The 25,373-nt window shown below is 42.1% G+C and overlaps 1 protein-coding gene across 3 annotated transcripts in view; it reads left to right on the top strand.

Annotated features, from left to right (window-relative positions):
- The window catches only part of SYNDIG1 (synapse differentiation inducing 1), a 174,529-nt gene that overhangs the window by 69,596 nt on the left and 79,560 nt on the right, over positions 1-25,373 (top strand). The gene's annotated exons all lie outside the window — the stretch shown is intronic.

A 25,373-nucleotide genomic window follows, 5' to 3' on the forward strand; every position in this document is an offset into this window, starting at 1 on the left:
TTCCTGAAGCATTTGTGAAAAATAAAAAGCACCAGGGTGATCTTAGGCGTTCTTAGCAAACATCCCTTTACTCATACATCGCTCAGCACTGGTATATGGAGAATGTCATCTCGGTCCTGTTTGCACTTCACAATTAAATGATATACACAAACCACACAATGTCTAATTCACCTGGGTACAGACATGTAAGACATTATTCTTGGAGATATTATCAAGGACTTTATTTGGCTTGAAGTTGATTTGAGGAACTGAGGCCTTTTGACTCCACAGATATAAAATATTTGTTCCTCAAGTTCACCATTATCTCATAAGTATACCGCCTCCGCTTAATTATACTCACGCTCCCTCGATACTCTGCCATCCTTTTCGCTGCTTTAGTAGCAGTTCTGTTCTTTATCGAAGCAATATGGCAGAAGGAGCACGTGTCCGAAGAGTCAGAGACGAAAGCGCATGCGTGGGAGTCAGCAAAGAGGTCGACGGAAGATCCAGAGGGCGCGAATATAATAAAAAGGATCCTATCATTTAAACTGAATTTTTTTCTGCTTATGACGTAGGAATGGCTTTAAGAAAGGCTATTCTTCTCCTACCTTTAGATGTCTTCTCTGCGCTGCTGTTACATAGAAATCCTGCTTTTCGCCGGTATGCAAATGAGTTCTTTCACAGCACTGGGGGTGGGCCCCAGCGCTCAAACAGCACAGAACTCTCCAGCGCAGCCTCCATCTTCTTCAGGAACAGATCGTCTTTGTGTCTTCTTCCGTGGGTTAGCTTCAAACTTCTAGGCCTCAGGCCTAGGGCAAAGCCGACTGCGCATACCCGCCAGCCCCAAGAAAATGGCCGCTTACACAATATTGTGAGCGGTTATTTTCTTGTGGCCGGCAGGCATGTGCAATCGAGGCCTAGAAGTTTGAAGCCAACCCCCGGAAGAAGACCCGTTCCTGAAGAAGATGGATGCAGCGCTGGAGAGTTCATTCACAGCATTGGGGACGCCCCCAATGCTGTTTGAGCGCAAGAGATCTCATTTGTATACCGGCGAAAACCGGGATTTCTATGGAACAGCGGCGCAGAGAAGACATCTAAAGGTAGGAGACGAATAACCTTTCTTAAGGCTGTTCCTATGTGATAAGCAGAAAAAAATTCAGTTTAAATGATAGGATCCCTTTAAGCGTTGCGCCCCCTGTGCTCTCTAAGCATAAATGAAAAAACAAAGTTTATTCAAAAACAGAAGCAAAAAGAAGACAAAGGCTGGATTAGAATAGCCTTTATAAAGGCTATTCGAATGTGGTATCAGCTAAAAATTGATTATAGCAATGATAGACTCCCTTTAAAGGGGTTGTCTGGGGTAACTGCATTTTTAATATGAGGCTGGGGAAGGTAATAAAACTAAAAACCATACTCGCCTCTCCCCAATACCCCGGTGTCTCCCAGCTTGGTCCAGTTGGGCCGCTATGGTGTTTTTTTTCCGGCAGAAGTCTGTGCCGCACTGTGATGTCCTGTGTCCCTTTAAGCTGCTGATTGGCATCAACGATCTTGTGACAGCAAAAGCCTATCAGCAGCCTAAGGAAAGGACACGGGACGTCACTACCATGATACTATCTTAACAGTTCAGCACCATGGAAGAAAAGTGAATTATTATTATTATTATTAATTTAGGTTCCATAATCGTATGTGAGAGAATATAGTATATAGAAAGTCAGCCTTTTTTTTACTGTCATGGGGGTTTTAGTTGTCTTTTCTGTTATATTTCTTGTTGCGTTTAGTTTTAGACATTTTTTTTTTGTATGTAGATTGTGAGCCCCATATAAGGATTACAACGCACATTTTTTTCCCTATCAGTATGTCTTTGTAGAATGGGAGGAAACCACACAAACACGGGGAGAACATACAAACTCTTTGCAGATGTTATTCCTGGAGGATTCGAACCCAGGACTCCAGAGCTGCAAGGCTGCAGTGCTAACCACTGAGCCACCGTGTTGCCCCCTAGTTTTATACATTTGAATTGTATTCTTAAAACATTTTTGTACGTCACATAGAAATGCTGCTCTTCTATTCCCCGTCTTCGTAGTAATAGGGTCACTTTCACAGACTCGTCTGATTGTGGTGCTTTTGAAAACTGAAGCGTGCGCAGGTAAAGGACACAGGTAGAGCAGGGGCTGCAGGTGATGGTATCGCAACACACACTGTGCCGCACTCATGCATCACAAAACATTCCTGTAGCTTGATAAAAGCATTCCTGTAGAGTTACACCTCACTATCATGCTTCAGATCCACTACCTTGATTCAATGAACCAGTACATAGAAACCTGCACTTCCATGTGTCAAGTGTTTTATCAGGTTTAAATGATGTATTATTCACATTGCATTGGGAGTCTGGAGCTTTGCAAAATGTTCTATCCATTGTTATGTTACCTTGAAGTACTAGTTAAAGAGTAAGAATAATTAGCTATGATATGTGGACAATTATCAGATTTTGGCTATCCAAAAACTTGGCAGATACATTAAATTCTATTAAATCATCACAAAATGTATTAGTTGGATGTTCATTGGTGTATTAATAATGAAATTCATCCAGCCAGAATCTGTTTCAAGGGCACAAGCAATGTCTTGTGATAGATGGTTTAATTTTACAGAGAAAATATGTATCGTATAGTATACCAGCTTCTCCATCCTTTGTATCCCAAGGTCGTTCCAACCTGAAGACATATACACATATATGACCTTGGATTATAGAGGAGTTCTTTAAGAATGTTTATTAAAAATCTGGTGGTGACTAAGGAGGCTGGTAAAACACTAGAAGTAAAGTATATACTGTATATACTCGAGTATAAGCCGACCCAAATATAAGCCGAGGCCCCTAATTTTACCACAAAAAACTGGGAAAACTTATTGACTCGAGTATAAGCCGAGGGGGGGAAATGCAGCAGCTACTGGAAAATTTCAAAAATTAAAATGGTCGGAGTTCTTGGGTGCAGTAGTTGCTGGGGAAGGGGAGGGGGTGTTTTCGTTGTCTGTCTGCCCCTTCCCTGAGCTTGAGGAATGTTTTTTCTTCCCCCACTTGGAATTCAGACTGGGTGTATATAGCGTATCTGAAGTGCTCCTATTAACCCCTCCCGACGGAACAGGAGCACTGCAGATCCCCTATATTCAGTAGACCGGGCACTCTCAGACACAGGGATACCTAATGTGTTTGTGTTTCACAGTCATTTTCTACTTTTATATGTATTCTAGGGAAAGGAGGGATTTAGAACTGTTGTTTTTTTTTTGCACTATTTTATGGGAGATTCTATACATTGATATTGTGGCTGACTCGAGTATAAGCCGACGGGGGCTTTATCAGCACAAAAAATGTGCTGAAAAATTCGGCTTATACTCGAGTATATACGGTAACTCTATGAAGTGGTGAATAAACCATATACAGTGTAACAGCTCCGTATAATAAAGTTTTGACCTTTCTTCGTATCCGATTTTTCAGCATTATCTTATGTAAGAAAATAGTTTAGAATGACTGACTGTAATTATAAGAGGAGGAAATACATATTAATGTATATGCAGGAATATATTTCTTCTGTCTCTGGAGCAGAGGGTTTGGCAAGGTTCACAATTCACTTCACAAGGATGGACAGAGTGAGGGGAGGTGGTCACACAGGCACACAACAGAACTCAGGGACCCCATTTTAAATGTCAGACCATCAGGGATATCCTGTCAATAGTTGTAATTCTTATTAATGGGAAAACGTCTTTAAGGCTAAGGCACCACATTGCGGATATACAACTTTTTTTGTTGTAGATTTTGTTGCGGTTTTTTGAGCCAATTGAGTAGACAATAGGTACAAGAAAACAACATTCTTCTGCTGACTCCGACCCTTCTTAGAAATGTTGCAGACAGTCTCAAGTACAAATAAAATTTGTCTTACCTGGAAGTTGCTGCTGCAAAAAGAAACTTTTTGCGCGGTTAGTAGTTCTATCAACATGTCTTAAGGCAGACATGACGGCACTTCTATGGGGTACATGGCTCTGCTCATCAAGAACAAAGACATAACCACAGGCATCGCTCTCAGGCTTCTGTGGCTGCGACGAAAAATGTTCCTTATCACAAATTTGGTGGGAGAGCCCAAATGAATGTAGATTTCAGATCGGCTTTGTTGTGTAGATTATTCTAATTAAAAGTTTGTTACTGACGGGCAATTATGCTTCGGGAAACTGAATGCAATATAGCATTGTAGAGGTGAAAAAAATCTGGTATTGCTGCGGTCCTAAGGACCATTATAAGGCTACATTCACATCTACACAGGAGAATCCGTTGCAATGTCCACCTGAAATTGGTGGATGAAAAAATCCTGCATGGTGGACTCTTTCATCTGTAGATTTCAGTTTTAAAATGATAAACATGCACCGGACCATATTATAGTCAATGAGGTGCATCGGGCTATGTGTATAACCGCTATTACAGTGGTCCAACTGTCCGTTATTCTGGTCTATTGATGGAAAAAAAATCAATGGTGGAAACACTTTTTTCCTCCTCACCCCAAAAATTACCATGACTCGTGAAATTTGTCAATATTTTTTTTCCATGGTTGTTGTAAAACATACAAAAAACTCGTAAATGTGGCATCTTTGGTACTAGTGTCATTGTACCATCCATTATAAAAAAGGGAACGTGTCTTTTATGAAGGGGGTCAGGGGTGAACCTTCCCCTTTCGCCGCCCGAGCTAACTGCAGAAAGCCGCCCCCCCCCCCCCCGCCGTGAGAGGGGGAGGATCAGGGGCGTGGCCGGTGGATCGGGGGCGTGGCCGGGTGGATCAGGGGCGTGACCGGGTGGATCGGGGGTGTGGCCGAGTGAAGGGGCGGGGCTTAGCCCCGTTCGCCGGCAGAGAGTAGGCCCGGAGACTGCCTGCTCTCTGCCTGAGCGTGAGGGGAGGCTGCTGGAGCAGCGCTGCTCCAGCGGCCTCCCCAAACCACCGCTCGGTGATAAGCCAGTCCAGGACAGCTTGTCCTGGACTGGCTTAGGTTAGCAAAAATGCCGCCCTCCCTGAGGCCCTGGCATAGTGCCGCCTGAAGCGCTCGCTTCAGGTCGCCTCATGGGAGGTGCGGCACTGAAGGGGGTGAATGTCAAAAAATGTAAAAAGTGTAAATTGACAGTGGACTTGCTGGTTTTTTATATCTCTCAGAAAGGGTATGTTCACACAGGATTATTTAGTGTTGAATTGGAGGCAAATTCCATCTCAAAATCAGCTCCAAAATCTGCTTCTCTTCAATGGAAGACAGAGGAAAAAAATTTCCTCTATCTGATTTTTTTTTTCCAGCCATCAGAAAGACAAGTGTCATCCTTGATCTTTAGGCAGATTCCACCTGAGAACTCCCATTGAATGAGTGGAAGATGGAAAAATACTGGCACGGAATTTAACATGAAATTTGCAAATTCAGCAACAGAATCCCTTGGCAGATTGTGCAGTGGATTTGCTAAAATTTTTGCAGAATTTTTCCGACTTCTGCATATTCTCCTGTGTGAACATACTCTTAATGAAAAAGGTAATCAATAATTGAAAAGTACCTCAAAATTGTTCTAGTGAAAATGTAACTCATTCTGCAAACAGCAAATGTGGCCACATCGATGGAAAAAAATGAAAAACTTGTCTCTCTTAACCCTTAAGTACTATCATGGTGTCTATCATACACATATCATTATGATAGATACCATGATAGTACTTAAGGTTTAATGCTGTTGCAAAAAAAAAGCATTCCTTTTGTTCCGGCAGCGCCGCACCTCTAATGAAGTGAGGTGAGGCGCCCGCCTCAGGCGGCGCATGGGAGGGGGCGGCAGCCCGGGCCATTTTTTTTTTTTTTCTTTTTTAACTTTTTTTTTTCTTTGAACCAGTGCTCTCCTTGCGCTCGTTCAGACGTCTACGTATCTGATATGTAAACGTCTGCCGAGAGAAGAGGATCGCAGAGCCAGCGGGAGCAGCAGCAGCGCGATCGGTAAGTATAGTAACATTTTTTATGTTTTATAATAGGTCGCTATCTGCTGGAGTATCTCCAGCAGGTAGCGGCCTATATACCAACCTCCCCGAACCTGATCACTGCCACTCCCGCTTCCCCTTGTACTATAGGCCGCGGAGGTCGGCAGTGAATAGGCCCGGGTCAGGCCGTGATCCCACTGCCGCTATTATTATACTCGGGGGGGGGGGGGGGTCTTTTCAGACCCCCGAGTATAATAATCGGAGCTCCAGGGGAGGTGAGGGGACAAAACAGTGTTACTCCCCTCTCCGGGATCCAATGTTAATCCTAGCTGGCTTCGGGCCTATAAGGTAATGCCCAGACGTCATGTGGTCTGGTATATTACCATATAGGCCCAAAGCCTGTGCTAGCAGTACCATATAGGCTCAAAGCCTGCTAGGATTAAAGAGGACCATTCATGGGTTTGGGCAAAGGCAGTTTTATATACCACTGGAAAGCCGACAGTGCGCTGAATTCAGCACACTATCGGCTTTCCTGATCTGTGCCCCAGGTGAAGAGCTATCGGTCCCGGTACTGAAGCTCTTCACAGTCAGAGGGGGCGTTCCTGACAGTCTGTCAGGAACATCCTTCTTCCCAGCAGTGCCTATAGCGCTGTACAGTGTGAGCGGGGAGGAATATGTATATAAGGGTTGGGTGTGTGGAGAAGTGAGGAGTCAAAGATGTCTGTGTTTCAAACTTTACAGACTCAAGTCACAGCTGAAAGAAGTGGAAGAGACGGGAAATGTGGGGAGACCTCTCCTGTGAGTATTACTGCATTTTATTAATTGTAATGTTCCCCCCCCAGTCCCTGCCCCCTCTCCCCGCTGTCTGAGGCGGACAATCAAAAGATGAACAACACCCCCCACCCTGGACTCAGTCTGGGGGGGGGGGGCTTCTTTCGATCGTCCGCCTCAGGCAGCAGAGAGGCTGGGTTCACCACTGTGTTCTGGATACAGGAACTCTTTTCTATGGGCAACCTGGCACTAGTCCTGTAAGAACCAGTTAAATTTTATACATATGGACTATAACATGCTCCTATAGCTGGACAATATTAACCCCTTAAGGTCTGAAACTACTTTGGCCTTAAAATGTTTGTGAAGGATTAGGAAACATGGTTGATTTTTCTTCTTAGGGAGTGACATCATGCGCATTGGTCCCATGGCCATGGTGCAGTTTCATTTTAGTGGGATTGATCTTTAGCATTGCCTTGCCATGTAATCAATGGCGTGAGGTCACTTCCAGAGAAGAAGAAAGCAGCCATGCTTTCTAATCTTGCACATCCGCTTTAATGCTAAAATAGGTTCTGTCCATAAAGGGTTAATATTGTCTAGATATATGGGTGTTTTATAGTCTATATGTAAAAAAAAAAAATTAAGGGATTTATGAAAATAGAAAAATATGGCAAATTTATTTCAAGATTGGTATTTGTGTCTTCAAATTCTTGGAAGAAAGCGGCTTATTTTATTAACATAGAATATCCCTTTAAGATATCATTTCGGCATATAATAGCTTATGAGCTCACAGAATGCATATCTTAGGATTGTCATGATATTGGGTATTTCTGAGCACTTGTCTCATAACCAATAGTACATATATCCTGCAGGGAACATCCGCATGTTCTTATCTTCTGAGTACAACTTCACTCGTCATCTCTGCTCGATTTCACTAGAAAGCCATTACAATCTCTGTGGGAATCCTTCACTCTAATCTTTTTGGCACTTCCATTGCTTTAATCAGAAAATATATACACTGGATTAACTGTGGACAAGGAAACTTTGATATATGTATGTATAAGAAAAATCTTCGAAATGTCCAATGTCATTAAATGCCAACCATGCTGACCTTTACCTCGGATACAAGCTTCTGCTCCTTATTAGAGATGAGCGAGTACTGTTCGGATCAGCCGATCCGAACAGCACGCACGCATTGAAATGAATGGAAGCACCTGGTACTTCCGCTTTGACGCCGGCCGGCCGCTTAACCCCTCGCGTGCCGGCTACGTCCATTCATTTCAATGCGTGCGTGCTGTTCGGATCGGCTGATCCGAACAGTACTCGCTCATCTCTACTCCTTATTAAATAAAATAAGGAAATACCCCTGAAACAATTGTTGGAATTACTCATATATAGAGATGAGCGAACAGTAAAATATTCGATATTTGTTTCGAATAGCCCTCAATATTCGACTATTCGAATGAATATCGAACACCATTATAGTCTATGGGGAAAAAATGCTTGTTTCAGGGGATCCCACCATTCGACTCAGGAGAGTCACCAAGTCCACCATGACACCCCAGGAAATGATGCCAACACCCTGGAATGCAACTGGGACAGCAGGGGAAGCATGTCTGGGGGCATCTAACATGCCCAAGTCACTGTATTACATTGGGATCCCTGTCAGCTTGCGATATGTGGGAGCTGACTTTTTCCCATAGGAATGCATTGACCAGCGTTGATTGGCGTTACACCACTGGCCACTGTTTTTCAACATGATCTGCCCCTCTAGACAAAGCAGGCTTTACGCTATAGTTTGGGAAGGCAAACTGTTTTTTGTGTTTGCATCTCAATCCACTTGGCAATATAAAACCTGTTTTTGTCTCGCGTTTCAGTTCATCTCGAACACCAGTGTCTCCTTCTTGTTCTTGTGAACAGCTGCGGTTTAGGTTAAGGACAGATACATATATTTAGTTTTGGATCAGCCATATATTACCCTGAAGCGTGTCTGGCCGTATTATTATTAGAGGAAACGGCAGTGTTTTCGGAGTATCTTTTTTGTGAGTCCATTGTAAATATTTCTGGCATATTGTAATCTCCTCGGTCGAAAAGGATAGAATTTCTGCTGCCATTGTATTGATTTTGTTTGAGGCAAGAGAGAGGAAGGAAGTGGTTTTATTAATGTCAGGCACCGCTTTCGATAACATTGACAAACAGTGTAATGCTTCAGCAGCTGAAGGGGATTGGATTTGTGTTCCCAAAGAAAGAAGCTCTTTTCTATACAGTATCTTGGGCGGCAATAACGGAGATATGTGTAAAAGCAATGGGCAGATGTATTGTTATATTATTAACTCATGTTCACACTTTATTTTCCCAAGTAATCTATGACTCAGTGTGTTACATAAGTTGATTCATTCCGACCTAAAAAGTAAACCCTGAGAATTTTGGAATATGATCGGAATTCTTTCTTCTTGACTTAAGGGATACTTAAGTAATCCATTTTACAGTTTAGATGTATTGTAGATAATCTACAGATGTAGCAAAGTTTAACATTACAAATAATGCCTTAAAGGGATTGTTTATTGATGATGATGGGTATGGGGCCCATGGCCAGCCCATGGCCAGCTGGAAATGGTTGGAGTCCTGATCACAGAAGTCGGGGAAAGCCTTTTGGTCAAAGGTTCTTTAACCCACTAGGATTTAGCATCTACCACAAGAAGAGCCCAATTCATGATCTAAAATTAGAACAGGTCATTGGTGGGGGTCTAACACTCAAGACCTCTTTGCTTTTTGAATGGTAGTGGTGCTCAAGGACCATGTGACGTCACATTCATTGGTCACATGACTTGTTCATTCAACTTAATAGGATCGATCTGTGATACCAAGCACGAAGTAAGCAATTGTACTGAGACTTCCTGTCCAGCTGCTGCAGTCTCTTCAAACAGCTGGGGGTCCCAGGTATCAGAACCCCCTGAGAATCTTGGCCTATTTTATGAATGCATTAGGATATCCATTTATAAGCCTGAAAACCCCTTTAACTACACTGTAGCACAAAGCGTTTCCTAAATTATAAAATAGATTTCAATGGAATTTCATGCTTCTGTGACAAGATATCAACGTATAATTAAACTTTGCTATATCTGTACTCTGTGTTCGTTACTGGAGATCTGGATTCTCCAAGCTCCAGTAAATTTGGCATTGGCCAGACTAATGTGTAATGACCAACATATCTCCCTGTTCTCCACTCTTAAACCCACACTATTCCTTGTACTTCTTATTTAATTCTGGGCAACCCACAAGGTATAGAATGGACACATCTGACCTCACCTGGCAAGTAATTGTGTACTTGAAGAAGAGCTTGTAGAGCTCAAAACGCGTTGTGCAGTACTATTTTGTCCAATAAAGGTCATATATTTTATTCACCTTGTCGACACTCCAATCTGTGGACCAGAGAGCGCAGACATCCATGCCTAGCCGCTGGCCTCCTTCCATTATCGTCTGGTCCTCGGTGACCAGTCTGTGGATTCTGAAGCCACCTCAACCTCTATGTTTCCATTGGTATTGTGACTCATTCACAACACCTGAAGGTGAGGGACCAACTGCTCCATTTCTCTGTACATTTTTATTCCCAACATCCATTGCAAACTGATCTACCCTATAAGCATGCTCGGTGTTATCCCCCTTTTTTGTTCTCTCAAGGTATAGAACATCAGTGATGTTCCTCAGGACAAGTTTATCAACTGTTTCCAATGAGCACAATTATAAGTTCAGTTCTGGACTATACTGAATTTAAGGCTGAAACACAATGTGTGTATGTTCTTCCTGTGTTTGCATAGGATTTCTCCCATTAGTCTGTTGGTCTTCCGCACATAGGGTTAATTGACTTCCTATGAAATTGGTCTTAGGTAGTGTTGAGTGAGTAGCATTCGATCAAATACCTCGCCGGCATAGGAATGCGTGTAATCGGCCGAACACCAAGGGGTTAAACGCATCGACTATTCAAAGTGTTTGACCCCTTGGTGTTCGGCCGATTACACGCATTCCTATACCAGCGAGGTATTCGATCGAATACTACTCGCTCAACGCTAGTCTTAGGTATTTGATTCGGAGATAGGGAAATTTGACTGTGAGCCGTAGTGCAGTCAGATACCGATGCAAATGATGACCATCACCCTATTGTACTCTATATAGTGTGGACTATAAGGCTCTGATATGATAATATCATAAATAATGTATTTCTTGGTATTAACCTGGTAATAGAAATATCTATTGACATTGGAGAGTAATTTCACTGCATCCAATATTTAATACTTTAATGCTTAAGGATTAAACTTTTGCTTGGCTGGGTGAAAGGGGCTCGCCAATGAAGCATGGGCCGTCGTCAGGGAGAATTATGAAGAAGATAGCATTTTTCAGGTAACATGTTTCATTATACTACAGATTAAAAGCAGTGATCCATTAAAAAGGTCCCCGTTCCCTTTTATTTGGACTTTATATTGGACATGGCTGCTGATCACAAGCTCTTCTGCATTACCAAAATATGAAAATCCTTTATGGGTCAGGTATTCTAAACTCGCTCAACTATATAGAGTATTTGATAGGAATTTAGATGACGACGTAGCCAGTAATATGCTTTAATTATATACTTAGAGCCATAATGCCTCTTTCATCGCTCCGTCACATGCTCGCGTTGTAACAATGTAAAGATTAAAATGACATTAGGTTAAACCGTTTTCTTAGACAGTGCAATTTCTTGCAGTTTACTCCACTGTGACCTTCCGAGGAGCGTCATGCATCACTGAATGGCTCAGCAAATATCAGCATACAACAGACTGACAGCCTTATAGAAGCACAAAAATATACCATGCAAGTGATAAAGTCTATTAGGAATGGAAGAGAGCAATGTGGGTGGCTTTATATTATTATTTTATTCTTATAGACTCTAGTTATTAGATTAAAATCTAGAATACTCCAGAGACCCGGATTCCTGATGTGATCATTTTTTTCAATGCATTATAAAAAATGGTAAAAACAGAAATAAATGAGCCTTTTGATGTAAAGATCTTGCAAACTCATGGTTTTGTTCCATTAGTATATACATACCCTGTACTTAGACGTTAAAGGGTTTTATCATTTTGATGCTATAGGTCAGTGATGGTGAACCTTTTAGAGCCCGAGTGCCCAAACTGAAACCCAAAACCCACTAATTTATGGCAAAGTGCCATGACAATTTAACCTTAATACTGTGTGGATCAACAATTGCGGACAATTATGTATGCGCAAAATACGGTCGTGTGAATGGGGTTTTACAGAGCTTTTAATGAGACATCGCATAAGGACTGTTTTACAGTGACCGTGCAATGTTATTACAGCCTGTATTAATATCACGTCTGCTATAAAACAGATACTGTGTGATATAAATAATGAAGAGGCCTCTGCATAGTACAATCTGCCCCACAGTGGCCCCCACACAGTAAAATCCACCCCACCATGGCCACCACACAGTATTATATGCTCCACAGTGACCCTCACACAGTATTATATGCTCCACAGTGGGCCCCACACAGTATTATATGCTCCACAGTGGCCCCCACACAGTATTATATGCTCCACAGTGGCCCCCACACAGTATTATATGCTCCACAGTGGGCCCCACACAGTATTATATGCCCACAGTGACCCACACACAGTATTATATGTTCCACAGTGGCCCCCACACAATATTATATGCTCCACAGTGGGCCCCACACAGTATTATATGCTTCACAGTGGGCCCCACACAGTATTATATGCTCCACAGTGACCCACACACAGTATTATATGCTTAACCCCTTAAGGACACAGCCCAAAAGTATGTTAAGGACCAGGCCTATTTTTTCAAAATTGACATGTCACTTTAAATGGCAATAACTTTGAGACGCTTTAACTTACACAAGTGATTTTGAGACTGTTTTCTCGTAACACATTATACTTCATGTTAGTGGTAAACACTAATCAATATTTTTGTATTTATTTATTAAAAAAATAGGAAATTTGATGGAAATTTGGAAAAAAAATGCAATTTTCAAAATGTGAAATTCTCTGCTTTTCATGCAGATAGTTATACCACCCAAATACAGTAATAAATAGTATCTCCCATATCTCTGCTTTATATCGGCATCATCTTTTGATTGTATTTTAATTTATTTTGGACGTTACAAGGCTTACAAGTGTAACAGCGATTTTCCAGATTTACAAGAAATGTAACTGTTTGTTTTGTTTGTTTGTTTTACACACTTTATTTATTTTTTTATTTTTTAACTTTTTTACATTTGTGCTGTAAGCACACTAGAACCTGCGATCAGAGAGGATCGCTGGTTCTATACTAACTACAGACTGCAATACACGTGGGGGTGTCGGTGCAATCACCGTCCCTGCTGCTACAGGGGAAGCCTGGCTGTCAGATACAGCCGGCCTCCCGTGGAGATCGCACGGGCTCTGCTTCTGAACCCGTGCGATCTCAATCACGTACAGGTACGTGGGAATGCGGGAACTAACCACATTCCCTGACGTACAGGTACGTGATTTAGCGTTAAGGGGTTAATAGTGGGCCCCACACAGTATTATATGCTCCACAGTGACCCACACACAGTATTATGTGCTCCACAGTGGCCCCCACACAATATTACATGCTCCACAGTGGGCTCCACACAATACAATCTGCCCCACAGTGGCCCATAGACAGTACAAACTGTTCCACAGTGGGCTCCACACACAATACAATCTGCTGTTAGTGGCCCCCAAGCAATACAATGTGTTCCACAGAGAGGGTTCTAAGTGCCACCCTAGCACATGTGCCATAGGTTCGCCACCAAGGCTATATGCCATAAATATCTGTTTAATGGGTGCATGACCAATGCATATCCAGTCGCAGAGAGTGAACTCAGAAAATTCAGCAATCTACATGTAGAACATAATGAAATCCAAGTGAGAATGCATTTCTATTTCTGTAGCCCCCATAGACTATAATGTAGAGTGCACTTCTGTGTATACCTGGCTTATTAAAGAGGATGACTTAAAGGGACCCTGTCATGTTGAAAATTAAACTTGATTTGTCTGCATCGTGTTGAAGAGCAGGAAGAGTTTAGCAGATTGATATATAGTTTTATGGGAAAAATATCAGTAAATTTTGTTCTAATTTGTCAATCGAAATTCCTGCTCGTTTTTGCAACGAAGTCCAGTGAACAGTTCTATGAGTGACTATAAGTGTCCATATAAAGAAAGTTATTAATTGCTAAGTCCCGAATAAGAAGGGATTTCATTGTATTTGAAATTGAGTCCCAGAGTATCGGAGAAATCTTGAAGATGTGTGACAAGCAGTCAAGAAGCGAGCAAGAAAGGGCGGTATTACGTTAGAGAGGTATGGAGGGGACATGTATCTCAGTGTTAAAATTTTAAACTGGATTCATCCGGTATTGTGTCGCCAGCTAGTAAAGGGATTGGCAGAAGGGAGAGGTAGATGAGAAATGAGGGGAGAAATGGACTAAGTGGAGAGAAGATTTGAGGATGGATTCGAGAGGAGCTACAGTTAGATGACAGGCCACAGAGAAGGAAGTCACAGCAGTCTAGGGAAGAGATAATGGCGACATGGACGAGCATTATTTCAAACTCATCGTTGAGGAGAGAGCAACTTCAATAAATGATTTTAAGTTGGAGACAGCAGCAGATGTCAAGGGCTTGGAAATGATTGCCAGAGCTACCCTGTTCCTTAGCGCCCAGGTCTGTCAAACGAATATAGCTATTGAGGTTGGTCAATGACTGGCCTCAATAGCTATGCAATGAATCTCAAATAGACTGAAATACACTTGTGTTGCAGTCTATGGAAAATGCAATCAAAAGTTTGCAATATATCAAAAATGAAAAAATTAAATCCGCCTTTCCCACCGATCTATAAACATATAAATCTATTTTTACCATTGGGGGGGGGGGGGATCAAATGAGGCCAACCACCGTTTTTTTGTTTGTTTTTTTTTGCCATTTCTCCTACTATAAAAATATTAGTAAAAGCAATTAAAACATCAGAAATTTCCAATATGCTGGAATCATACCCACCCTTAGAATCCTGTAAAAATTAAGCCTATAAGAATATCGCACAAATGCAGTTTTTCTCCAATTCCACCCTATTCTGACTTTTTTTTTTTTTCCAGATTCTCAGTACATTTTATGGAATATTAACTGGTATCATTATGAAGTACAACATTTGTCCTCCAAAAATTAAGTGGTCATATGGCTCTGTGGATGGAAAAATAAAAAAGTTATGGCTCTCAGAAGGCAGTGGGTCAAAAATAAAAATCGAAAAATGACTGTTAAGGGATGGGATTAAGTTCTATCCTTAGGATGGTCAGCTTCTGCATGGATAAGTTATATGGGGCTACTTCAGATGCCGATATTATGCACAACATGGGGGTGGAAGTAATTTTTGTTCCCTCCATAGTGGTCAGGTGCCAGTACTGCTACTCAGCTCCCATTGAAATCAGCTGTGATTGATAGGTCAGGTCGGAGGACTGTGTGAGGTGAAGTTGAGAATTACAGATCAAAGAGCACTGTATGTAACAAATAAACCCTAGGGAATTGTGGGTAATAGGTAACAAAGAGGTATGTTTGAGTAGCCACAGTATAAAAGTGGTGCTCATGGGTGGAGATTTTAGAGAGTAGGTCCTGGGATAGAGCTCTGAAAGACACTGATATATACAGGGCTCAGTAGTATAAGGGCCGGGGTCTGAAATGACAGGGTTCGTAAATATAGGAAGTCATTGACTGTGTCAAAGACAGAGCAAAGATCTGCAGTAGAAGGAAGAGCACATTTGTCATTTGCCTTTGGCACCTAATAGGCCATTAGTGACTATTGTTAGGGCAGTTTCAGTAGAGTGCTGGGATCAGAAGCCACAATGTAGCCAGTTGAAGGGTGCGTTGAATGAGAGGTTTAAGGAAAGTCAAAGTGAAGATGTTCAAGGAGTTTTGAGTTGCTATAATGGTTATAATCATTATTTTCTTTCAGATGTGGACTTGTTACCTTCACTTATGATCTAATTTTTTACAATCTGCTCTGCCTACCATCACCAGAAACCTTGGTTTAGCTTTGTTTAGGGACTATCAGGCCTAAAGGATGTACAGAGGTTAGATATGCCTTGAAAGACAGGTTGCTTCACCACTTTCTATTACCTGAATAAGAGACCATGGGAAGAATATGCAAATCTGTCTTTCATGATGTAATTAGGAAGTCAGGTGCCTCAGTGTTGCCAACCAAGGCTTAATGAGTCTCCACACACCTATATGGTGGTATCTCCCCAAGGAGTGACAATATCCCCCCAACCTTGAATAAGAGAGGCATACATGCACTCCCCATCCACCACTGTAACGTCTGGTGCCCGAGACTGTGGGAATAGCTGGTCTGAGCAGGGAACGCACCCACGCAGATCACTGGATAGGATATCGGTATGAGAAATAGATTTGGTGCTCAAAAAACCCTTAAACTATATGTCACATGAATAATTATGCAAATTCTCCTACGAGAGTTAGGTTGATGGTAAGGTGGGAATATTGGGGAAAACCCTGATGGTGGTTTACCAGAAATTTGTTTCGAACCCCTGTTTTGATACAGGAGCTAGATTTCTTTACCCTCTAAGAGATCTTCTTGACCACAATAATTTCTGTTTCAATTATTCTATCATTTCTCTTAGTTCTCTCCTACCGATAGTTCTCTAACTAAACTTTTTTCTGTTTTCATCCACGTGTAAAAAAGATATACGCAGTTATTCCATTACAGAGATAAATGGGAGTAGTGAGATCAGGCGATAGCTGGACAGAAAGGATAAGTTGATGGATGATTTCTGAAGGTGTGATGGATGTGTGATTAAAGGTAAAGGGTTGGATGCCACCGGTTAGAGAGAAGATGAAGAGGTGGGATAAACACAGTAGTACGGTTGGGGATTAAGTTGTAATGGAACGGGTCAAGTGTGCAGGTGGTGAGATGTCATTTGGAGAGTAGCTTGGGAAATTTTGGACCAGTAATGGCGATGAAGATGAAGAAATATGACCTGGGTTAAACTGGTCTTGTATCTGGTCTGGCTTTGTCAAAAAACAGATTTGTGCTGGCCAAAATGGACGTTTTTATTGTTGAGAATTTTGCTAACATGTTATACTACTGAAATATTATCATGAAAAAATTGAATCCTTGAATGAAATTCAAGGAGAGTTCGGGACAGACACATCTGTACCAACATTAAAATGTTTTACCGTAGTTAATATCATAATAATATGCCATGTATGACAGACATTGGCAAAATTTCAACGTTTGAGATTTTTGCCACTGTCCGGTATGGACAAGAGGATGCACAGAATGTGATGAAAGCCTTGTTTGCATTTCATAGATAGATTAGAATTGTAACTTGAGGGGGTTAGAGGGTGCAATCACAGGAACTTTTGGGGTCCCATAAGCACTGGCATAACCTAAAAGGTCACACTTGCCACTGAATCCATAAGCTAGGGGGTTCTTAAGTCACCCTCACCACATTAAGGCTGAAAGGAGCAACTGGTCAGAATATAGTCATTGACAGATTATGTGAGGAAGGTTGGAACACATAAGGGGAAACAATTGTTGTGTGGGGGTCACTGATAGGGAATGGGAAGATTGAGTGCACAGACAGGTTGTAAAGAAGTCTTCAATGTGGTCTGCACAGAGGACCAATCCGGATGAATCCGGCAAAAAAGGAACTGCGCTCTTCTTATTGGCAAATACAGATTTATTGGCATCAAACTCACACACAACGCGTTTCGGGCGTATACCACGCCCTTCTTCAGGTGTAATAGTTTCTGTGATGTTCCCAGGTCCCTTCCTTAGGCTGAGTGGTCTAAAGAAATGGAACCAGGACTTCACAACCGCCGAGGACTTCTGGCAAAAGACAGCAGAGCTGCAGGACTGGAACTGGACAGTGCTGGGAGGCATTGGGGCCCCAATGCCTCCCAGCACTGTCCAGTTCCAGTCCTGCAGCTCTGCTGTCTTTTGCCAGAAGTCCTCGGCGGTTGTGAAGTCCTGGTTCCATTTCTTTAGACCACTCAGCCTAAGGAAGGGACCTGGGAACATCACAGAAACTATTACACCTGAAGAAGGGCGTGGTATACGCCCGAAACGCGTTGTGTGTGAGTTTGATGCCAATAAATCTGTATTTGCCAATAAGAAGAGCGCAGTTCCTTTTTTGCCGGATTCATCCGGATTGGTCCTCTGTGTATACGCTTATACACCCATGTGGTGTTAGGAACATGCTGCCTCAACCCGAAGATTAACCCTTCAGTCTCCTTGTACTGCGATTTCAGAGTTGTGACTTGGGCTCACAACCCTACAAGGTGAGCGTCATTCCTCTGTTTAACGCTCTAAACGTTCTTAAAAAATACTACACTACGGTCTGCTCGGTGTCTATATTCCCTTTTGTTCAATGTGGTCTGGGCCCAGATAGAGAAGGAAAAAGGAAATGCTGTTAGGGTCAGTTCACACGGATTAATTTGCCACGGATTCTGCCCCCAAATCTGGAGAAGATTCCTCCTGAATCCACCTCCCAATGTTTTCAATTGGAGGCAGAGATCGCAGCAGGATGCGGAAAAAAAGAAGCCTCCTGCTCCATCTTGTCACGGATTCCGCCCATGGGGTCCACGGCTCAAGACTCCCCACTAACTACACCCTTTCATCCGGGCCTAATCAGCAGCGAGATGCCATGATGGATGCTGATGCACTGCATTGGCATGCTGTCACGGCTAGCTGCGCAAAAATGCCGGCGGTGGAAAAGGAAGAGGAAGTTCCTCTTCATTTTCCGCCGTGTGAATGGATCCTTAAAATGTACATATGGGACTTGTAAGTAGACGTTGCGTCAAGGTGTCCAAGCTGGGCCTTTTCACTGGGCCCCTGAGCTCTTACTCACACCCCTGATACAGATATATTGACGACAAACTTCTAGTCTTCTTTACACCACTTGGCAGCTTAAGACCGTCAGAAAAAACTTGTAACATTTTTGCTACGACGGATTTGCAGAAATAGAATTACATATATTCGATGTAATCCTCAGTAGAAACCAAACGTCTGTGCAAAAATAACTAATCTGCAAATTACTCATTTAGGCACAATACGTCCTTCTGCACATTCGGTGTAAATCTCTCCTATTGAAAATCCAGAATATCCATTATTAATTCTTGACTACTACTTGAATAAAGGATTTGAAAGGATAAAATTATCAAGCAGAAATGTGCTGTGCAGTGAGGTTCACGTACAAACAAAAATACTCCCGTGACCTGCTTTTATATTATAATGAAAACTGAGTCATGTGAATAGTGGCGGTTATTATCTAATTACAGAAAGTAATTATTATATGGATTACACAAAAAATTGGTAGGTTTTATGTAAATGGAAACAGTAATAATGTGCTAGTCATTCATCATTTTCTATTATTTAGAGATTCTGGTAATATTACATATTTATGCCCTCTCATTAGTCTAAGAATTATTAGTAGTAAAATATTAGTGGCAGTAATACATTGTTCTGACAGTATCGTCTAGAGCTGGAATTCTGGAAAACCTGAAATATTTCAGCTGATACCATACTGCCAAATTTTATCATGTGTAATATGTGTCTGGAAAGTCAGATCCTTGGGGAGACCTGAATGAGACCTTGTTCTCATTGGAGTGGAGGCTATGCATGTGCAATTGGGGTCCATTGAAATGAATGTTACTGAAAGGGAACCTGCCAGATAAACTGTGGATAATAAATAATAATTAGAGATGAGCGAACAGTAAAATGTCCGAGGTTCCATATTTGTTTCGAGTAGCCCCTCAATATTCCACTACTCGAATCGAATATCGAACCCCATTATAGTCTATGGGGGGAAAATGCTCGTTTCAGGGGTAGGCAACATTCGATCAAATTATACTTACCAAGTCCACGAGTGAGGGTCGGGCTGGATCCTCCGAGAAGTCTTCTCCTTGCAGGGTCCCCGCGGCATCTTCCAGCTCTGAATTCACTCTGCCAGGCATCGGGCCTGGGCAGAGCAGACTGCGCATGTCCGCACTACAAGCAGACATGCGCAGTCGGCTCTGCTCAGGCTCGATGCCTGGCAGAGTGAATTCAGAGCCGGAAGACGCTGCGGGGACGCTGCACAGAGAAGACTTCTAAAGGTAGGAGAAGAACCAGCGTTGATTGGCCGACTGTATAGCATTCGGCCAATCAATGCTGGTTCTGCATGGAACTTTTCCATTCGAGTAGTGAGTGGTACTCGATCGAGTACGAGTATTTTGAATATCGTAGCATTCGATCGAATACCTACTCGATCGAATACTATTCACTCATCTCTAATAATAGCGCCAACATATTCCGCAGCGCTGTACAATTTGTAGGGTTCAAGTACAGCCAAAAAGTAACATTACAAATAAATAGTCACTTCACACAATGGGACTGAGGGCCCTGCTCGCAAAAGCTTACAATCTATGAGGTAGAGGGGGTGACACAAGAAGTAGCAGGGGTGGCATTGCTTATACAGAGGTCAGACAATTTTGTAATAGAGGTGACATATTACACAAACATAAAACTGTACGAGCCATCACCACTCGTGTCCTTTAACATGTGGATGGTGCCTGGACATATAAAGTTAGCCTGAAACAACATTATATCATGTGGGGTAATGTGGAAGCGGGAACAAAGGAGAGTTCATTTTAGGGATTCTAATTACAGTACAGAAGGGTTTACATTAGAAATTGTGATAGGCCTGTCGGGAAAGATGTGTCTTTAGTTTGCACTTGAAGCTGTAGAAATTGGGAGTTAATCTGATTGTTCGGGGTAGAGCATTCCAGCGAAGTGGTGCAGCTCAGGAGAAGTCTTGTGAGTGGTTCTGATAATAGAGGATGTAAGTGTTACATCAATGAGTGAACGGAGAGCACGTGTTGGGCGGTAGACAGAGATGAAGAAAATGTAGGGAGGTGCAGCATTGTGGAGAGCCTTGTGGATGAGAGTGATAACTTTATATTGTATTCTGCATTCAGAATAGATTGTAGAAGGAAAAGTTTAGTAAGGGGAAGACCGATTAGTAAGGAGTTACAAGCTTAACTACTAGCATGTCCATATGGCTGGTGTAAAAAAATATGCAAATCTATTCTCCAGGATGTAATTAGGAGAACAGAATGACTTGTAAGTCTCCGTACGCCTATGTAGGCACACACTCTCCCCAATGTGTATGATTATCCCCTGACATACAGCTGGTGGTTAAGCATCTCTAGTGTGCCGATGAGTAGTTCACCAGTAAAATGCCGGACAACATTGCAGAACTGAGCATAAACCAGGAACACCAGAAATTAGTCTCTAGGTCATCTCTAGGTTATTGGCTTAATTTAATTAAATTAATTAGTACCTCGATATGGTCTTGCATATAGGTATATTTTGGACAATAAACCAATGGCCCATAAGGACATACTGGTGACAAGTTATTGTTTGTTTCTTAAAGGGGTTGGCCAGGGAGTTTTACTTTGCTCACTTCTTCTGAGTTTTTTTTCAAGGTTCTGGGCTGGCCCTGACCCTAGGTCAATGATTGGAACCAGCAACCATCCCGCGGGTCAATCCATCTCCTCACCAGATTTCTAGGGTAGATACCTGTGCTATGGAGCTAGCTTTACTATAGTCTGCCAGTCCCCATAGTACAATTAAATGTGATTTAATAGGGTTGGGAAACACTAATACTAGGGGCCAGTTGTTAGTTTCTGATTTCATAACCTAGTGCTGGAACCAGAACCTCCAGGTCCAGTATGAAAAAAAGAAATGGAAGTGAACCAAGCAAAACTCCCTGGACAACCTCTTTAATATAATTTTATCAGTTCAGTGCTTTTTCAAAGCAAAACGCCAAATACTCTACATAAACATAATATAATATGATACAATTCTGGCATTATACAGCTACCACTTACAATGTTTTTGCATATCAAAGGTGTTTTCCCATCTCCCTGCCTCAGCAGCTTTGCTTGCTGTCCATTCTTCTCTCTTCATTTATTCTTCCACAAGCTGGGGGGGAGGGAACTTTGAATGTTCGATGAACAGGAAATTATGAAATATCACAATAGATATAGACTTTACCTTTACCATGAGAGATTATTACTTATGATTACTATAAATCTAATATAGATGCAGATCAATTACCATGCTCAGTAAATGTATATTACATTACACAGGTACACTTGCCATGCTTCTACAGACAATGGACTCGGTGTTATCTTTGTGTGTACATAGAGAGAAAACAGACACTGCACATTGTAAGTGTCAAAAAGTGATGAGGGCCACAATCTCCATACAGCCCAGAGTTCATGGCAACCTTACTCTGCCCCTAGTAGTCCACTAATATTGCTGTTATCATTTTGTTCACTTACCGCCATTTGACTTTGTGGTCCCTTTATTGTGTGTTAAAGTATTGTTAGGGCTCGTTCACACGGTGTAACGTCCTGCGAGATTTGGCACGTGTACGCCGCGTGACCCTTTGCGTGCCGTACATGCTCCCATTCATTTCAATGGGAGCGGGGATCGTATGCGCCGCGCTAGTTTGCGGCCGTGAATAAATGCATAATAAATGCACGGCCGCAAACTAGCGCGGCGCATACGATCCCCGCTCCCATTGAAATGAATGGGAGCATGTACGGCACGCAAAGGGTCACGCGGCGTACACGTGCCAAATCTCGCAGGACGTTACACCGTGTGAACGAGCCCTAAGACATTAATAGAGATGAATGTCTGTGTTTATTGATCTGTTTGTCTCTATTGGTCTTGTCTCAATAGTATTTAGCCTTATACAGAAGGATTTCTACTTGACTTGTAATTTCACTGCATGTTCTGTAATGTCTTTTTATTATTATAAAGCATCTTCTGTCCTTTTGAATGGACTTTCACGCCTTTCAAGGAGCAGATCATCTAGAGACCGGTTTGAATATTATGAACAAAGCCTGCACAAAGCATTCTCTATTCTTCTATAAAATGACTGTAATGAGTTCGGGCAGAGTCACCTTCGTCTTTACTAGACTTCTGTAAATGGTTTTAAACTTTTACCGTCTGTTGTTTCCAGTCATTGTGCTGTGTAATGGTGATAAAAGATCTTTGGATTTTTCTCCTGTTCTCTTTTAAGACAGTGCTTATAATAATGTGCTCTGCGGGTTATTTTATAAGTGGTGATTAGAACCTTCTCCACCTTTTACAGTCTCGCCTTTTTCAGCTGTAACACAAACCTGCAAGTCAATTATTACATTACGGTCTATGTCTTACATTTATTTTCTAGATTTTGAGTATTGGAACATAAAATGTTTAGTCCATTGAGTATTGTGTGTGTGTGTGTGTGTGTGTGTGTGTGTATATATATATATATATATATATATATATATATATATATAATGAAATATTTGATACATTTATTATATATAATAATTCTTAGTGTCTTATATACATATACGTGCCCTCTACATTAGTGTACTAGTGTTGGGGAAGTAGAATATTCCATAACGTTATCTAAAGGGCATATCTGTTCTAGCTATGGGTTATATACAGACTATGGACTTCCATATTGTTTTTCTTAAGTGCTATTACTAGGGTTGAGCGATCGTATTCGGAAAAAATCGGATTCTGATCGGCGATTGAGAAAAATTTGCAATCGGAATCCCGAACAAAATCTTTTTAGGTGGGATCTAGATAGGTGATCATTTCCCACAATGCTCTGCTAGCTAGTCTCCCATTCATTCTAATGGGAGACTAGCTAACATCTCTAGTAGTTACTTACCTGAAGAGATGGCTGGTCCGGTGCCCGGTCTTCTCGTTCTTCTTCGCCTCGCTGTCCCCGTCTCCCAGGTTAGGAGAGTGTGGGCGGGTTAGGACAGTGTGGGCGGGTACTGGAAGGGGAGACGTCACGGCTCCCTGCCCTGTTCCCGCCCACACTCTCCTAAGCTACAACCCCGCCTTCCTAGCTCTTTAAACACTAACCTGGGAGGCGGGGACAGCGAGGCAAAGAAGACTGAGAACACCGAGCACCGGACAAGCCATCTCTTCAGGTAAGTGGACACCAGGGGGGACTAAGTAGCCAGAGGATTAAAAAAAAAAAATCCTCTGGCTACTTAGTGATTAAAAAAATTCACTACACAGTGTGGATTCTAACAATTAAAGCGTTCAATGGTTAGATTCCATGCTGTATAGTGAATAGGATTGCTTTTAAAATCCAATCTCCGATTAGTAAAAAAATCCCATTGACTTGCATTGGGATCGAGATCGGGTTCAAATGAAAAATGATCGGAAATCGGATTTCAAAATCGATCCTGAAAAGTCAAGATCGGCTCAACCCTAGCCATTACTTAAATTCCCAAAGAGCTCCTTGTTTTAGCTATAATGTCTATAACCCCTCTTATAGCCTATTATGTGGGTGCATTTATAGTAAACCTTAACCCATTTTTATGTGACTGTATTTGGTAAATTTCATGTACAAAGTCATCTTGAAGGAACACTGTGGCCAGAACTGAAGACCTATTTTCAGTGGCGTAACAAGTTTCCAGTGGGCCTGGGCGCAAACTTTGCCAGGGCCCCTTTTTCATTTACAATATGTATAGCAGTTAGGGAACCAGCTGTCATAGTGGTACCAGGCCCTAGCCATCTCCAACTGGCCACGGGCCCTGTACTTTGCCAGGCCCAGTCGAGGTCGCACTGCCCACGACCACAGTCGTAACGCCCCTGCCTTTTTATGCTTAGCGCCTCGGGGAAGAACATGACAGTGATACAGAGATTCTCTTAGCTTTACGCAGTGTATACACTGTCCTATACAAATACTCCTAAAATAACTCTTCCAGATTTAATTTTGATCAATGGGATATAAAATAAATCCTTAAAGGGTGGTTTTATACACAGTGGGGTCTGGTTTTTAAGACTGGCAGTTTGTGCGTTCATTGTAATCCCTTTATATGCTGGTGTGAAAAGCACCAGAGTTATTTAGAGGCTCCATGTGCGGTCCTGTTTGCCAGAATTGAAGTTGGTCTTCCCTACTATAGACAAGCATAAAGGCTCAGTTCTCACCACCAACTTCCTTTAAGAAATGTGTATTCTTTAGGTTCCTTTTGATGATCAGCAATATTGTTCGCCTCCTTCTTCTCCTAAATCACCCAAATTGCTCTTGCAAGAAAAGGAATCAATTTGGTAATGTAACAATACTATGGAATTTTTAATGTGCACTTACAAAAACTGCCCCTTTTATAATGGGTGAGCATCTCCTATACCTTTCTATACTACAGGGTAATGTACAGTATTACATGCTGGTAATTGAGTCGAATGGTTCAAGTGTAGTATGTCAAATGGTCGGGTCTACAAGGCCGAGAGTGCCTCCTTGGTTTGGTAGATGTAGCTGTCGTCATATACTTGTTTAGTTAAGAAGTTATTCCTCCTGTTTGCCCTATACAGGTGTAATCCTGGTTCGGTTGAGCGCTCAGTTCTTCTGCCAATATCATCTGTTAGGACAGAGTAGGTATTCCCTGTGAGAAGGTGACAGACAGAGTGCTGGAGTTCAGATATATCAGTCCCCGATTTCTGATTTATGTGTGATCCTGGGCTCATTACCAGGCCAGAAAAGGCTGCAGATCCTGCATTACAGT

The sequence above is a fragment of the Leptodactylus fuscus genome, chromosome 3, assembly GCF_031893055.1.
Source record: "Leptodactylus fuscus isolate aLepFus1 chromosome 3, aLepFus1.hap2, whole genome shotgun sequence".
NCBI classification, from domain to species: Eukaryota; Metazoa; Chordata; class Amphibia; order Anura; family Leptodactylidae; genus Leptodactylus; species Leptodactylus fuscus.